We start from the raw sequence: 7586 nt of genomic DNA on the forward strand, positions 1-7586 counted from the left end.
TTCCAACAACTTTGGTAGAACAAAGTAGTAAAACCATCTGGACCAGGGGCTTTGTTAGGCCAAAATGAAAATACAACCTTTCAAATTTCTTGAATAGTGAAGGGAGCCATCAGAATATCATTGTCTTGATCTGTAATTAGTTTTGGAATAGAGTCAAGAAGTTCATCCACTTGTGACATAGAAGGATTAGGCAAAACATCAGGTGCAGGAAGGTTTTTAAAAAATTTAACACCTTCATTTCTGATAAGAATTTCATTGGAGAGGAGATCACTAGAGGTAGCATCTTTAATATGGAATATTGTACTATTAATTCTTTTTTGCTTAGCTGAAGAATGGAAAAACTTTGTATTTCTGTCTCCATCCTGGGGCCATAATTCTTAAGATTTTTGTCTTTAGTACATCTCTTCTTTAGCACACAGGTCCTCCCATTATGATTGTAGATTCTTTTGAGAAGAATATGTTTCTTCATTCATTCCCTACTAGATGATTTTATTATATACTTCTTCTAACTAATCCTTGACTTCTTCTTTTTGGTGGAACACATTTTTGAAAACCTTTTGATTCCAGATCCTAATTTGGGATTTGACATATTTAAGCTTCATAGAAAACTAATGAATTTTAAGACCTTCCATAGGAACTTCATTCAACCACTATTGGATACTATGTAGAAATTTTGGATGCCTGAGCCACATACTTTCAAATTTAAATGAAGAGTGAAAGTGTTGTTCCAAACATTTGTTGTTGCAAATGAGGCTTAAAGATATAGGGAAATGATCAGATCCTGGCAGTGTAAGGATTTCTGAGGAAATATCTGAGCAATTCAATTTCCAATCATTTGATAAAAGAAATCTATCTAGACGAGCAACAATATTAGCAAATTCAAATCTCTTATTAGTCTAGGTAAATGAGCCATTATTTGGGTGAACATCCATCAGATTGTTATTATCCACAAAAGCATTAAAATCTTGTATGGTTTTGGGGGGGGGTTGGGGGGGGGATAATACCTCCAATTTTCTCAGATTGAGATAATAAAGCATTAAAATTGCCTCCAATAACCACTCGTAGATTCTCTTGCATTTGAAGAGAGCATGTGATAGAATCCCATAAACAAGCTTTATCCTTAGATGAAGTAGGTCCATAAACATTAATGAGGATAAAAGATATGTCAAATGCAGTTATATAAAGCATCTGCCAATTGTTCTCTGTTGGAGGAGCTGTGAATTAGCTGTAAGAGGATTCCAAAGAATTACTAAACCTCCAAAAGCACCCAATCCTTGCATATGATAAGAATTCTATTTTTTCCAGCTAGCAACTGTTTTATCAAAGTTATGTTGGGACAATTTAGTTTCTTGTAGTAAAATAATATCTGCCTGCAAAGAATCAATAACTTGTTTGATTCTTTGCCTCTTGTCAAAGGCATTTAAACCTCTGACATTACAAGAAATGAATTTCATTGGAGACAAGGAGAAATCCTAGTTCTCCTTGTTGATCTTTTAATAATAGTGAAGCTATTGTCCAAAGTTGTTTTAATAACTATAGAAATTTTTGTTCTTATCTTGGAACCCTTCAGTCTACCTTGTGCCTTGGGTGTTTTAGCAGTAGGAGGTATTGTAGATGGAGATTGCAATATTGATAGAGGCTGAATTTTAAAATTATCTACATCATGATGATTTTGAGACTGAGGTTCTTTAGGAAACGATACTGTAGACTTTTGCACTAGCTGATAGAAATTAGCATCTAGTCCCAAGGGATCTTCTACCATTAAATCTACGTTTCCTACACTAGAATCCTAAGGAAATAGGTTGAGAACTATCTACTTTTCAAATGCCTAACTTGGGATCAATTTATTCCAAAATTGAAATTCTCGAAGCAAGGAGTCAATTACAAGTGAATTGTAATCCTCAGCTTGCAAACCTTCTTCTTTGGCAATATAAAAAATAATATGAGTGGTAATTTTAGATAGAATTTGATCACAAATAAAATTCAATATCATAGGAGAAGGATGAATAGAGAGGCACCAAATAGGCTTCCATAGCAATGAAATTGAAAAACTTCTGTTCTGAAAATTGATCAAATTGCATGACTTTGGAGATACACAACGTTGAAAGTCTATCAGAGGGAGTAACTTAGATCTCACATCTTTAAAGGAATCCATTGAAGATGAAGGGACAAATTCCAGCAAAAATATTTTACTATTGAAACACGCACACTGGAAGAAAGCCATAATCCAAAGAAATTGTTGAAGATAAAGCAAGAATGATATTGGCATGAATTCACCTGTATGCATGTTCGTTGCGTGCAAATTGTGCAAGCTAGCTAATGTAACATCTTGATCCCCTGAAATGGAGAAAATTTTATTGGCCTCAGAAGTGTGACAGTCCATCAAAGAAATTTTTTGAGAGCAAATATTGGGGTCTGAACAGTGATCAAGACAAACTTGTAAAACATCCTCTTGTCCAGTTTGGCACATAAAGATGAAGTGACCAAGTTTATCTTGAAATTTGTGAATCATAGAGGAATCCTGCACCTTAACTGATTGCATCCATTTCCCCCATTTGGATATGATAGCAATAGATTTAGGAAATGGTTTATGTATATTACTCAATAAATAAACCCTAACTTCCATTTAAGGGCACTCATATGGAATCAAATCATGTTAAAAAAAAAAACCCAACTTGTTAGCTATAATTTCCACAATCTCAGGATCATGATATTCCAAAGGCAAGGAAGGAAAAGAAATCCATTGTGGAAAGAATTGGATATTAATATCTCCTGGATTAAAATTTGGAATCCACAACATGGTATATAACCCCACTCCTTCACAAAACCAACCCTTCTGCTTATTAACAACATCTCTTTCATCTTTCGAATTAAAAATAGCAATAAAGATATTGGAGTTTGAGTCATGATAAAAAATATCTTTAAGTCCAAACCAATGTATGAAAGCCCAATTCTTGATATCCATAAAAGATAAATAAACAACAGAAAAATTACCTATAAGAGCTATCTATTGAAGAGTAGTGATCAAACTTTGCAACATTTGATTTGAAAAAGTAACATGCAATTGTTGTTGAGAAGGATTCAAAGGATCTTGATCCAAATAATTCTGGTATTTCTCTTGACTAGTGTCCAACAACTGTTGGTCAGGTGCAAAGTTCAAAAGGCCTTGATCTAATATACCCTAAGCTTTCTTTCTCCATATCTTTTTTGGTCTAAAGTGGGCTATTTGAATTCTCAAATCTAACTTCTCTTGAGTCACATTGTTTTTCATCTAGGCAGATTGCATTTGGACGGGTAAATCAAAGGAGAACCTTCACAAATATCAAAAATGGGTTGCTTTTTGAAGATCTTTCTCTTTGGACTTCTCTGTGCAAGTGTAGATTTATATCGCATATTCACCTTTGCAGGAACCAATAAATCTGAAGCGTTTCTCTGGGATGAACGATTCATTGAATGATTATTATGAGAAAAAATTTCCCGCCCAAAATTTTTTGGAGGCTGAGGCTGATGAGCATGGTTAGAGGATTCACCCTTTTCGAAATAAGGTGAGAATCCAGGGTTTGTAGCTTGTGAGCTTATAGATCTCAATTGCGACCTTCGATCATGAAAAGGAGGGTTAAGGAAAAAGGGTTTGGTAGGCTAAAAAATTGCTTTCCCTTTGAAAATAGACTTATCAGTGGTATTTGGGAGCCATTTAGAATTTATATCTTTGAAAGGACATCTCTGAAATAGAAAAGGATTAGACATATAATCGATTGGTTGTACCATTGGTGTAGAGGAAAAAATCTATTTGAGGTCATGATCCTAAGCCAGTTGGACAATAGGGGTACAAGAAAAAATGGAAGAAAACTCGTGAAAGACATAATCAAAGCCAGTTTGATTACCATGTTCTTGTCGTATGTCGCCATGAGATTTTCCCTCGCACCTATGTTGATGCTACTCCAAGCCACGCCGCTTCCCCTCATGCATGTAAGAAGCAAAAATGGTATATATATATATATATATATATATATATATATATATATATATATATATATATATATATATATATATATATATATATATATATATATATATATGTTCTTATGAATCTTTAATTATGTAGATATGAACATTAGCACATTTTATGTTAAGAACCGATGTAAGATATATCATTGAATGTATAGTGTCTTACATACCTTTCTTGATCAATTGGAGGTGGTGTGATCACCTTCTCCATTAGATAGGGTGACCTTGACTTCATTTATTCCACTACCTCTAGCTTCCACATTTTTTCTTCCAAGTGTGATTCATCTCCTTTTTTGTTTGTTCAACATCCACTTTGTCTTTACCCTTGTTGTGTTCATTGTTTGGTACTAGTGCTTATTTCCTACAATTCTTATTCACATGTCCAATCTTGTGACAATTAGAATTAGGTGCATTTTTTGTCCAATAGGATTTTTCATGTGATCTACATTCATATGCTCTATGTCCAAACTTTTGACAATTGTAACAATAACCTTCAAATCTAGGTGCAATAGATGTATTCTTCATTCTTAATCTACACTCATGTATTTTATGTCCTTGCTTCTTGTAGTAAAAACAATAACCAGTAAACTTAGGTTTAAGGTTTTGCATACCATTTTTGCTTCTACAGATGTTTGTACTATGACCAAGTCTACCACAATGATAGCATGTAGGATTTCCTTTTGGCTTTGCATTCCTCATGTCTCCATTCTTGGATGATTCTCCTTCTTAAGTGGATGAATGTTGATTTATATGTTCTTTTCTAGAATTCTTGCCAGATGACCTAGCTAATTTCATCAATTCTTCAAGCTACTTTATTGCTTCATTAGGCCTGTTCAACTTCTCCACTAGTTCTTTCTAAATTTTCAATTCATTCCTCAATAAGTCAATCTATGATCTCAAACTTTCTATTTCCATGTCCTTCCTATTGAACTCGTGATTTCCAAGCATTACTTGATTCATCATGTCTAGTTGAGTGTTTGTAAGCTTTTGCATGTTAGATGACCTTTCTTCAAGTTTGATAGACATTTGTCTTTTGTCTTCCTTAACCACAATGTTGTCTCCTTTAGCTTTCTTCTTTTGTTTGGTCACTTCACATAACATTGCTAAATGAACTTCATGTTCCCTTTTTAACCCTCTGACCTCTTCATTTAGGATATTGTTCTTCTCCAGTAGATATGTAATTGCTACATTGTTCTCATTAGAATTTCCAGTGTCAAATTGTCCTTGAGTATCAACTTCTTCATAATTCATTTCATTTAGCTAAATGATCATATCCTTTCTCTTTTTCAGAGATTTCCCCAGTTCTTATCTTGCTACCTTTAGTTGCTGCAGTATAAGCTGGATGTTAATCACCTAATTGTCAATAACCTTTCCCAATTTGTAAGTCTCCATCTCCAAGATCTTTAACTCCCAAGATATTATAATTTCTCAAGCGAACCAATGCTTTGATACCAATTGTTGGAAGCCTTAATTGGGAATTTAGGATACCGAGGGGGGCGGGGGTGGTAGGGATAAATCAGGATCTGTAAAAATTTTATTCCTTCAAACAACTTTAGTGCATTCACCACATTTTCATCTCATATCTAATGCATGCATAACATAACTTGTAAAATAAAATGCTATAGCATGTAGATCTAACTATCAATCACATGCATGAAATGTAAGTACATAACACAAAGATTTTGTTACCTAGAAACTCTCCAATGTGAAGGTAAAATTGGGGTGGGAATGACACCCACAAATCTTGACTACTGTAGTAATAAAGTTAACCTGTTAGGGTTACAATATTGATCACAACTGATGATTTTCCCTATGAGAGTCCACCTTGTTAAAGAATATAAAGATTGTTAGGTCTTACCTTGTGAAAGGATTTTACACTTACAATGAAGTAAGGACTTGATTAAGAGATTTACAAAAGGTCTATTAAAACCACCATGTTAAGAGATTATCCTTGACTCAGTTATGATTCAATACCCGATCCTTCAGTTTGCACTGTACTACTAATTATGGATCTCCTCTCTTCAATTCTAGTGTGATCTTCAATTGATATATCTATGTTCTTTCCTTCGCTTTTTGATAAGGTTGCTTCCTCTATTTTGCAACAACAAAACTCAATTCTTTTGCCTTCTTCACAATGTTCACACTTTCACACTTGATTTTCTTAGTGATTGCACAAATAACTTGCTCTCTCTTTTTCACCATATCAAAATAGGGTTTTAATCTTCTCTATTTAATGATTTCTTAAAGAGTTTTCTAGATGCTTCCCTTTTTTGCCTCTTCATCTGATTGGTTGATCACTACACATAGGGATCTGTGATCCACTTCATAAATGTGCAATGGCCTATGTAACAACCTCTAAAAATATTAAATATTGTGTCAATGTCAATCTTAAATGGTTTACCTCATAGTTTGTATCATTTTTGACTTAAATGCCAATTCTACGTTGCTTGACACTTACTATCTCTAATACTTGACATTCACTATTCTTGTTGTTGTTGTTCGGTCTCTACTGTGCTCGACACCTTCTGTGTAACTCAACATCAACATGCACAGACTACTTGAAATTCATTAGGTTCAACTTATATTGAAAATACTTAGCGACCAAAGACTTGCTCAACTCTTATAGAGCTCAACATATACATGTTTATTTACAAGTCTCTTACATGACTCAGTCTATATGTAATGTAATGTAATGTATATAATTACTATAATACAATATAAACTAATAGTCTAGTTTTAAAATATTATGTGATTTAGTATATAATATTATGATATACATTATTATTATTTTAACATAAATATTATAAATAATATAAAATAAAATATGAGATATAGGGAAAATAAGTTTTATGATTGATTTATAAATATATTATATTTATATATTTATAAGTTGTTTAGTTATAAGATAACAAATAATAGTATTTATATAACATATTATTAAATGAATGGTTGAATATATGTACCATGATACATATATTTATCATATCATGATACATATATGTGTTAATGTTGAACCTATTTTTAAATCAATTTTAAAATTTAGAAATATTTTAAAAATATTTGTTAATTTTATAAAATATAAAACTATTAAGATTAATGAAATTATATTTTTAAAATTTTTTTATAACTTTTTAATCAAAATTACCATTAAGTAATATCTTTTTATTATGTAATTTCTTAGAAACAATTTATGATACTATAATAAAATCGAGTAAAAAATTAAATTTTAAAAATTTAAGCCTTTTGTAAATCTTTAACATTATAAAATATGTAATGTAACACAATTTAATAAATTTTAGCTTGTAAAATAATAAATAAGTTTATTTATTTTTTTACTTACATTTTTATTTTAGTTTTTCAAAACAAAAGACTATTCACATGAACTTTAAAATATTAAAATCTTATATTTCCAATGATTTCTTTGCGCTCCACAAAAAGAATCTCATTGAAGGTTTTATCAATTAGATTGCATAAAACTAATTTCTCATAAATTATATTATTAAAAAATTCATTCATTTTTATTGGATAAAATAATAAACTTTAATCACTTTTTAATAATTGTTGAATGTCTATAGTTC

Source organism: Cupressus sempervirens, chromosome 3 (genome assembly GCF_028749045.1).
Source record: "Cupressus sempervirens isolate cs-2001-9-10 chromosome 3, ASM2874904v1, whole genome shotgun sequence".
Taxonomy (NCBI): Eukaryota; Viridiplantae; Streptophyta; class Pinopsida; order Cupressales; family Cupressaceae; genus Cupressus; species Cupressus sempervirens.